This window comes from Echinops telfairi, unplaced genomic scaffold, assembly GCF_000313985.2.
Source record: "Echinops telfairi isolate 266 unplaced genomic scaffold, ASM31398v2 ScPeMD7_7423;HRSCAF=8461, whole genome shotgun sequence".
Classification (NCBI taxonomy): domain Eukaryota; kingdom Metazoa; phylum Chordata; class Mammalia; order Afrosoricida; family Tenrecidae; genus Echinops; species Echinops telfairi.
Window position 1 is genome coordinate 1890584 of NW_022111323.1, and position 11194 is coordinate 1901777.

Here is an 11194-nt window from a genome sequence, read left to right on the forward strand (position 1 = left end):
GGAATCAGGAAGATGAAGCAGGAGGATCACAGGCTGATGGATGCAAAGTTGAGTGACTCTACGGTCAGAGGTCCACAGAAAACTCTTGGGATTGTCAAGCAATATTGTACGAGGTAAACAAATCAGATGCAGGATGCAGATCAAGCAGAAGTGGCAAGCTTTCCCACAGAGACAGCTTTAAAATGAGCGACCATATCCTAGAGGAATCTTTTTTCTAATTGCAACAAGACTGACATATTCAAGAGGGCTGCACTCCACCACAAGTGCTACTACTCAAAGTGGATTACGTTATGTTAGATCCCATCATGGAATTTGATTACATTGTGCGAGATTACATCATGGGATTTACTGTCAAACAACTGAGAACCCTGGCCCAGCCAAGTTGACACCAAACATAAATATCATACTGAGCAAATAATATGAGAAACTGAACTAGATGAAGAAGAATTTGGCATCAGGATAGGAGGATGTTTCATTAACAATTTCCAGTATTCAGAAGTCACCCCTTGCTTGATGAAAGTGAAAAGATTGTGACACTTGATCGAAAACTGCAGCCTCTAATATGGTTTATAACTAAACAAAAGTCCTAACAACCAGACGAATAGATAACATTATTATAAAGGGAGAGCATATTGAAGTTGCTAAAAATTTTATTTTACTTGGATCCACAATGTGTCCACAAAAACAGCAATCACTAAAACAAATGACAATGTATTAGACAAATTTTCTGTACAAGACCTCTTTAAAGTGTTAAAAAAGAAAGATGTCACTTTGAAGATTAAAGTGCCCCTGACCCAAGGCAATATATTTTTAATTCCCTCATTGCATTTAAAGGTAGAAAATGAATAAGGAAGACCAGAAAAAAATTGATATTGAATTATGGTATTTGTGAAAAATGTGAAATAGACAATGATTTCCAGGAGAATGGCCAAATCTTCCTGGAAGAAGTACAGCCACAATGTTCCTTAGAAGTAAGATGGAAAATGAAAAATGAGGAACTGATTCCAAGAGCCCAAGTGGAAAGCAAATGTTTTGAGAATGATGAGGGCAATGAATGTAGAAATGTGCTTTACACAATTGATGTATGTATGGATTGTGATAAGGGTTGTATGAGCCCCTAATAAAACCTTCCAAATCAAGTATACACAAAATTAGTGGAGAGGAGGTTTGAATTCTAACCTTCTGAACGTTAGTCAACTCATTATTTCTTACAGATTTTTATTCTCCAGTGTATCCCAATCCTTCCCATAAGATACAAAAGACTGTCCAGTGTAACAATTCCACGTTTTAATCAAAGAAGGTGGAGTACAGTTACTGCTCACAATAGTTGATAAAGATGCAGTGGATAATAGTCATTGCCGGCAGCCTGTTATCGAGTACATTGATAGTACATTTAAGGACTACCTCAATGCAGAATCTTGAGTGATTAGACAACAGATGCCTGACAACAGAGTGCAATGTTCTTTATAGTTCATTGCTCCTTTAGGACATGGACATAAACCACTGGATATTGAATTTATGTAGTGCTCACATGAAAAAGTTATTATCATCCCAATTATTACCAAAGCAGACACACTCACACCAAAGGAGTGCCAACAGTTTAAAAAACAAATAATGAAATAAATCCAAGAGCATAAAATTAAAATATATGAATTTCCAGAAACAGATGATGAAGAAAATAAGCTTGTTAAGAAAATAAAGGATTTTTGTAATTCCTCTCGGTTGCATTGCCCTTGATAAAGCCCTGCCGGCCTTTTACACCCTCCTAGCAACTGAGTTTGGATTACTTGTTGTTCCCTTGTCCTTCGTTAACACCACTTCCTTTCCCCCACCTCCCCTTCTTCCATGACCCCCTGGAACTGTTGGTCCAATTGTTTTCCCCCCATCTTGCTTGTCCAGCTTATCTTATCTAGATAGACTTGCAGAGATAATAATATGCACTAAAACAAGACAGAGCAAAGCAAAGCAACAAAAGAAAAGAAAACAACAACAACAAAAACCAATGACAAAAAAAGAAAAGCCTGTAAATCGCTCAAGGTTTTCTGGGGGGAGGGGCTATCCACATAGTTGGGATAGGGGTCAGCCCCTTAGACCACTCTACTGGTTTCCTGCTTCATCCTGGTATATTGCATTCACATCTTGGAGCACCAGGTTAAAGTCTGGTCCCTCTTTCCCTGTGGAAATATAAATAATACCCTCCCCTTGGGTGGGTTAGTGCCCTGTTCCACAGCTACCTATTTCTTTTTTCTTCCCCCGCCTCCTTTTTAGTTGGATACCATATGTATCCCTGAATTTGGTGTGGCCCCTGCCATACTAACTGGATCTCACCCCAGGAATGTTTGTACACAGTAGCTTTTTCCCTTGCCCACAATCTGCCCTGAGCTGGAACCCCTAGAGATCTAAGATCTGATCCTTGGGACATCATGGCTCAGCTGGCTGGACTGCTCTGCAAAGCACCACCACCGCCACCATGGTAGCCGATTGCCCCACCCCACCCCCAGGCCTGGTAACCATGCCAGGAGCCGCTTGACTGCATCCCTGAGACCCACTTGGCTGTGGCGGGACACCTATGCAGCAGCTGCCCACTCACAGCACTTCCCTAGGAGAGCTGCTTCCTTCTCCCATGATTCTCCTCTCTCCACATGGAAGCAATCTGTTGTGAGCTCAGGTCTCTTCTTCCATTCACCCATGGCCCCAGGAACTGACCTGCAGTCTACCTGTAGCAGGTTAGGTGACCTGTGACTCGTGGCACCCCTCCCCCTTCCCCACATCATTGCCTGAGAACCCTACACCCGTGTGCTGTAGCCTGCTCACCTGTTTCCACGTTTGATACCACGTGTTACTCCGTCTGAGTCCGTACCTCTCCTGTGCATTCCCACCCACTCCCACCAACGCCAGTCCATGCCACTACTACATGCTACAGTGCACTCCCCCTGCAGCATCTGAGCTCTCCCTGATCCCACTGGCACCATTAGTGCCCCAAGCTGTGGGGTGTAGTGCAGAGTGCATCCTTGACCAGAAATGCATACATTCCCCACACATAACCTGGCTCTGGATTCCAGGAGATAAGCAACCCAGGTCGTCCAAGGTCTTTCTAGCCGATGCCTGGCCACACTACCTCAGTCCCCAACAAAGCCAATGCCCACCTATTGGGCCCACTCAGTCTTATCGTTGCACACAGTACTCCTCCACTCCCACCACCCATAGCAGAAGCGGCCTGTCCCATGCCAGTGTGGTGCTCCCCACCCATGGAAGGGACAGCTACCCCCACCAGTTCCAGGCACCGACACCCTGTGGAGGCTCTACCCAGTCACCTGCACTAGGGCAGTGAGGCTGTTTTTCTCCTCGATCAGCAGCTCCACGCCCCCCCATGGCAGCAACGCCTCCCCCACCTTTGCCTTCTATCAGGCATCTTTTTTAAAAATTCAAAATTAAACAAGAGAAACGGCTGCTAGCCATGGCCTGAAAGACCAGTTCAAAGCAGCTCCAGCCCCACTTATGTCATTGAAAATCCTCACCACTGTTGGCCACTGAATCATTGTGGAATCCTGCCTGCACAGCAGTCTGATCCATCTCCATAGTATGCCACGGGCAGCCCCTCCAAAAACATCCTTATCAGTAACACAGAGAAGGACCTCATGGCCCCCGGGTCTCCTAGAAATATGACACCTACCTCAACAAAGTCGACAAGGAAGCATCAGCAAACCGCATCACTCTCAACTAAAAAACCAGAGTGACAAAACACAATGGCAGAGTTAAGACACTCATAGAAGTATCAGACGTGGATCTGCCACAACATGAAATTTTCAGAAGGCTGCTTGGCGTAATACAGGAGTTGAGAGAAGCAACCACAGCATAAGGATGCAATGATAGAGAAGATGAAGTCCAAAATTAAAGGGATGAAATCCACAATAGAGGGGATGAAGTCCATGCACCAAAGGGAAATACAGGGGCTAATGGATGAGGTAGCAGAAGCTACACACAAGATTACCGAATTTATGATTAGACTAGAGGAGGCAGAGAACCATATCAGTGATCTCAAAGACACTCAGGCAGACCTCAGCAAATGAGAAAGACAGTCAAATAGGAAAATAAAAGAGGCAGAAGATAACCTGAGATCAATGACAGATGTTATGAAGAAGAAAAATATTTGAATAGTTGGTCTACCTGAGCAGGATACTACAATCAAGTCAAGGAATTTCTTGAAGCAAATTTTCCCACCTTAATGAATGAGAATCAAACACTCACTCATACAGGAAGCAGAGAGGACATCAACTAGACCAGCCATTCTCAGCCTATGGGTCGTGACCCCTTTGAGAGTCAAACGACCCTTTCACAGGGGTCGCCTGAATCATAACAGTAGCAAAATTACAAATATGGAGTAACAACAAAAATAATTTTATGGTTTTGGGGTCACCACAACATGAGGAACTGTGTTAAAGGGTCACGACATTAGGAAGGTTGAGAACCACTGGACTAGACTAAGCCCCAAGAAGAAGTCACCAAGGCATATAATAGTTAAAATATCCAACTTTGAGAAAAAGGGAAAAATTTAAGAGCAGCAAGAGAAAGGAAGACGTTCACATAAAAGGGAGCTCAGGTAAGAATATGCTCAGACCTATCAGCAGAAACCATGAAGAAGAGGAGAGAGTGCAGCAACATCTTCCAAAAGCTGAAAGAAAAAACTGCCTGCCCAATGAATTAAAAAACATGGAAGACACAGATAAATACTTGGAAAAACCGTCCCTCCCTAATTTATCCCAGAGAGAGGTAAAGAACCTCAACAAACCCACAGCAAAAGGAAATATAGATAAGATTATCAAGAAGCTACCAACAAAAAACCTCAGAACCAGACAGCTTCACAGGAGAATTCTATGAAGCATTCAAGAAAGCGTTGACACTGATCTTCCACAAAGTATTCCAGAGCGTAGAAAAGGATGGCAAACTCCCAAACTTGTTCTACGAAGCCATTATAGCTTGATACACAAACAAGTCAAAGATCCCACAGGTATAGAGAACAACAGACCAAATAGATGCAAAAATCCTTAACAAAATATTGGCTAATAGAATACAAAAGTATATAAAACATATCACCCACCATGACCAGGTAAGATTCATCCCAGGGATGTAAGAATGGTTTAACATCCAAAAATCCATCAATATTATACACCACATTGATAAGAAAAAGTATAAGAACCACATGATAATATCAATAGATACAAAAAAACATTTGACAACATTCAACATCCATTCTTAATTAAGACACTCATGAAGATAGGAATGGAAGGAAAATTCCTCAAGCTAATACAAGCTATCTACAAAAAGTCAATAGTCCACATCATAGTCAATGGAGAAAAGACCAAAAAAAAAAAAATCCCACTGAAAAGGAGGACCAGACAAGGATGTCCTTTGTCCCACTTCTATTCAGTATGGTACTGGAGGTCCTAGCTAACAACATAAGACAGCAGAAGGACATTAAAGGTATCCAAATGGGACGACATGATTCTGTACATTGAAACTCTCAAAAACTCTACAATGGGAGTACTTACAGGGATAGAGGAATATGAAAGAGTGGCAGGATACAAGATCAACAAACAGAAGTCTATGAGTTTGCTATATACATCAGACAGGATCATGGAAGAGGAGAGCATGAAGGCAGTACCCTTCACCATAGCCAAGAACTAATTGAAATATCTAGGAATATATTTAACCAAAAAATCTAAAGACCTATACAAGGAAAAGTACAAGACCCGACTACTGGAAACTAAAAGTGACCTCCACAAATGGAAGAACATCCCAGGCTCATTGATTGGAAGACTCAACATACTAAAGATGCCAATCTTATCCAAAGCACTTTATAAATTTAACACTATTCCGATTAAAATACCAAAAACCTTTATCAAAGAACTGGTCAAAATGACCAGCAATTTCATAATGAGAGGGAAGAAGCCCAGAATTAGCAGAAAACTCCTCAAAAAGAAGGGCAAATTCAGAGGACTCACTTTACCTGATTTCAACACCTACTACACACCCACAATAGTCAAAACAGTGTGGTACTGGCATAATAACAGATACCCAGACCAGTGGAAAAGAACAGAAAGCCTAGAACTAAATCCATCAGCATATAGAGAACTGATCTTCGATAAGAGCCCCAAAAATATCAAGTGGGAAGGTGATGCCCTCTTTAACAAGTGAGGCAAGAAACAATGGATATCCACACGTAGAAAAATGAAATAAGAAGTTTACCTTGCCCCATGCACAAGAAAAACTCAAGGTAGATCACAGACCTAGAAGTAAAACTCCAAATCATCAGGACCATCAAGGAAGACATCTGGACTAGCATAAAATCATTGACCCATGGAATACATAGGCTCACGGCAATAGGGAAGTGTATACACACAGGTGAACTGGAAATAGACAAATGGGATTGAATAAGAAAAAAACACCTGTGCATGTCGAAAGACCTCGGCAAGAGTGTAACAAGGCAACCCACAGACTAGGAGAGGATTTTTAGCAATGATACATCAGACAAAGGGCTGATTAGTAAAATCTATAATACCCTCCTGGCCTATAAAAAGAGGAAAACAGTTAACCCCTTGAGGAAATGGACGAACTGGAAAGAAATTTCACTAGGGAGAAGACCTGTGTGGTCAATAAACACATGAGAAAATGTTCCCCATCATTAGCCATAAGAAAAATGCAAATTAAAACAATCATGAGGTACCATGTTACACCCTTGAGGTTAGCCCAAATCAGAAATTCAGAGAGCAACAAATGATGGAGGAGATATGGCAAAATAGGAACTCTCCTCCACTGCTGGTGGTCGTGTAGATATGTACAGCCACTGTGGAAAGCAATCTGGCATTATTTAAAGAAAATGGAAATTGATCTACCTTATGACCCAGCTATCCCTCTACTGGGCATATACTCAGAAGACATAAGAAATAAAACTCGACCAGTCATCTGTGCCCCAATGTTTATTATGGCGCAATTCACAATCACAAAGAGTTGGAAACAACCTAAATTTTCATTGATAGATGAGTGGATTAGTAAACTCTGGCACATAAACACAATGGAGTACTACTATGCAGCACTAAAAAACATGGACGATCACTTGAAACACGTCATTTCATGAGACGAATTGAAAGAAATTATGTTAAGCAAGGTCAGCCAATAACAAAATGATAAGTATAGCATGAGTCCCCCGAGGTAAGTATAGTCAGCACAGTAGGTATAGAAGAAAATATACTTATCTCACAATATACGGGTGGAGGCACAGGCAGTCGGGTGGAGGTCAGACCAAACCCAAGTTAGTACATGTGAATCCAACATAAAGAAGGAGAAAAGGGGGAAGGAGGAGGGAGAAAAGTTGGGGGAGAAACCTAGATAATGCCATGGGGGAAACAGGGAGCTCACCCACCCAGGGCGAAAGTGTTGGCTGTGTCTCTACAAAATTGGAGTGTGCATATAGACTCCCCACCACGGCACACCAAACCAGGTGGGTAATGTAACCACATGGAGAATTGCATGAAAAGATTGGGCTACAGGGCTGGCCCCAACCAGAGCCAATCTGACCCCCACCCTAGAAGTATGTGCCACAGACAAAGCTAAACCATCAGGTGGGGGAAAGGAGCTAACTTACCTTGTCCACACGGAAGCAAACCAAGAAAGAAAAATAGAATGGGACTGTCGGCCTAGACTCCATATTGACACACCAAGCCTGGAGGATGATGTCCCTGCACAGAGCTGTTAAGACACAGAGATGACTCTAGGACTGCCAACAACTCAAGACATGTTGATCCCTAACTGGAATGTATGCCGACAGAGGACAATAATGGGGATATATGGCAATGAGATAATGTGGCTTAATTCCCCACAGTGAGCCAAGAAGGGAGCATAACAGATCAGGAATTGGAACAAAGCCAATTCACAAAGCTCCTAAAGAGCCCCTAAAATAGACTTCAGGCTAGGACAGGTAGCCCCCAGAGCTCCCCCAGGACCAGGGATGAAAGACTCAAAAAGACCAGCAGACAGACCTGGAACTATATATGTTTTGTTTTGCTTTAATTTCTCTCCTTTTCTTTTTTCAACCTTTTGTTTTCTTATTGTTTATACTAGAATATTGCTGGTTTACCTACTTACATAAGACAGACTTGGGAAACAAGCTCTGGGAGAAGGCAACAGGGACAATGGCCCCAGAGGTTCTTTGGAGAAGAAGGTGGGGCGGGGTGGGGGAGTTGTGGTGAACAAACAATGCCATAGACAGGGGAATAATCAGGGAGTTAAAACCAACATCTAGGCGGTTCTTGAGTTCCTGTGTGTATTAGAGCAAGACAACTCTAGTTGAGAGGGAATACTAAGAGGTGGAAGAAGGGGGAAAGTGATGGTGGGACAGGAGGAGGCAAAAGCAAACAGGAAAGCTCTAGGAACCAAAGCTATAAATAGAGGTAGTAACAGAGAGGTGTACTTATGTAAATACATTAATCCATTAAAATAGATGTATTGGCCTATGTACATATATTTATAAGGTAATACACGGAGGCTATCGATGGGCCTTGGGCCTCAGCTCATATCCTCCCTCAATACAAGAACACTTTTGTTCTAACAAAATGGCATTTTGTGATGCTCACACCATCCACCACCCCACCCCCGACATGATTGCTGAAGACAAAATGGGTGCATAAACAGATGTGTTGAGGACAGCGGATAGTGCCCGGCTATTAAAAGATATAGTGTCTGGGTTCTTAAAGGCCTGAAGTTAAACAAGCCTCCTTCCAACAGTGAAGCAACAAGTCCACATGGAAGAAGCACAACAGCCGGTGTGATCATGAGTGTCATTGGGACCGATTAGCAGGCATCGGAAGATTCGTAACAAACAACAAACAAACAAACAAAAATGTGTTGGTGAGAATGAGATGAGTTAGAGCAGAGACCCAAAGCCTGTCTGTGAACAATGGAACATCCCCCCACAGAGGGATCACAGGGAGGGAATGAGTCAATCAAGGTGCTGTAGAGCACCAATGGATTACACAATATACCTCTGGTCCCTTGAGGCCTCCTCACCCCCCACTATCATGACCCTAGTGCTGCTTCCCACTCTGGACTGGAGGGAAGCATGTCTATAGGTATAGGCAAGAGATAAAGCTCACAACACATATAACCTAGGAAAAGGAATGGGACTAGCCATACCAAAAGGTAGGGTAAAGGTTGGGGAGAGGTACCGATCTCAATGAATGGCACACAACCACACACACCCCTCCAGGGGGGAAAACAACAGAAACCAGAGGGGAAGGGAAACAGCGGCTGGTGTGAATTATGAAAACAATAACAATCTATAATATATCAAGGGGTCATGAGGATGGGAGTGGGGGGAGGAAGGGGAAAAAAGAGGAGCTGATCCCAAGGATTAAATAGAAAGCAAATGTCTAGAAAAGAATGATGACAATTTATGTACCAGTATGTCTGATACAATTGATGTATGGATTGTAGCAAGAGTTGTAAAAGTCCTCAATAAAATGATCTTGTAAAAAAAATAGCAAAAGGGTCAGAGGAAGGCAGTACACTTGAGGTGTTGCTGAAGTTTAAAATAGTGAACATCGTGGCTTTAAAATTCTGAGAAATATATTTATAAGAACACACATGCAGAAAGATGTCATTAATGATATACACTATGAGAACTACAAAAGCAGAGAACTAGCAGCTGTGACTTATAATGGGGTTGCTAACAAGAGTAAAGGACAGCTTAAAATGAACCCTCTGGCACAAAAGGAAGAGGAAAGAAGGGAACATGTAGCCAAGATGAAGAAGATGGAGATGGAAATGGAACCAGTTTTTAAGATGAATGTGAAAGAAAAAGTTTAGAAACTGAAGGACTCTGAGGCCCAACGATGTCATGAGCAAATGAAAAAAACAACAACATTGGAAACACAACACAAAGAATTAGAGGGAAAACGGTGTGAGTTTGAGGATGAGAAAGCAAACTGTGAAGTTCAATAATGCTAATTAGAACAACAGAAATCTTTGAGAACCTTGGAAAAGAACAAAAAGGTAAGATCTTTTAAACTGTCTGCCACCAGTTACGTATTATTTGCCAATATGCCAGTTTGGACATCAGTGTTTGTTGGATACATTTGACCAATTTTATCCACAATGGTGGATTTAATTGCGTGACACAATCTGTTGTTGTTGTTGCATTTGATGGAGATTAAGATGCCTTGAATTGTCTAGGGTTATGGTGTACTTAAAAAATAACAACTCTAAGTACCGTTCCTACATTTCTTTTTTTATTAAACAGATGTTTCAATGTAATGCAAGAGAACATACTACTGTTGTATAATCATGTTCTGGTGGTTTGATTATTTACAGGCTATTCCAAAAATAAAAGGACAGTGGAAGGTTTTCAGTGAGAATAAATTACCATAATATGATACAAACTATGGGTCTCTATGATAATTATAATACAGAAGTTCCATTCAGTGCAATGATGCACACAATAATGTAATTTAATCTAATGCAGTTGACCCTATTTTGACACTTCCATTGTTTAAAAATGCACATGGAAAAACAAAGAACCTATATGCTTACAGTGCACCTAGAGTTTTATCATAACAACCATTTTTGTTTGTTTTGGATTTTAAAAATATATAATATTATCAGTTAGTACTTTCTTTAGCCAGAACCTCATTGCTGTTTAATTTTTTTGTAATAACACTTAATTTAGATTTTTTCCATAGATTGGCCCTGCTAAAATAGATTATAGCATCTTTCATATGGTAAGAACCAAAAAGGAAACTTTCCTTTAACTTCAATTTTACACTTTATGGTAAATAGCAGGGGGGAAATGCATCTATTAATCATTTCTAGGTAAATTTTTGAAGTTAACGACCAGCCTGTTGCTACCTATGTGTAGTCTCCTTATTTACTAGAAATGGAAATCGTAGCTTCTCAAAGGGGAAAAAAGTCACCATTCTGCATTTAGCTATATTCATAGATTTCTGTATTTTCTTTATATTGTAAACAATGTTGTGATGTAAAAGAGGAGGAAGAAGAAGGAGAAGGAGAAGGAGGAGAAGAAGAAGGAGGAGGAGGAGGCAGAAGAAGGCTGCTTATATGAAGAAAAAGCACTTGCTGATGAGGATCAAAGATTTCAACCTTCTGTATGGATTACAATTCAATGAAAGAAGACCAAAAATCC

The 11194-nt window shown here is 41.4% G+C and overlaps 1 pseudogene; it reads left to right on the plus strand.

The window, feature by feature from the left end:
• Positions 1 to 1192: 1192 nt before the first annotated feature.
• On the plus strand, positions 1193 to 10802 carry LOC101656244 (annotated as a pseudogene).
• Positions 10803 to 11194: the final 392 nt, after the last annotated feature.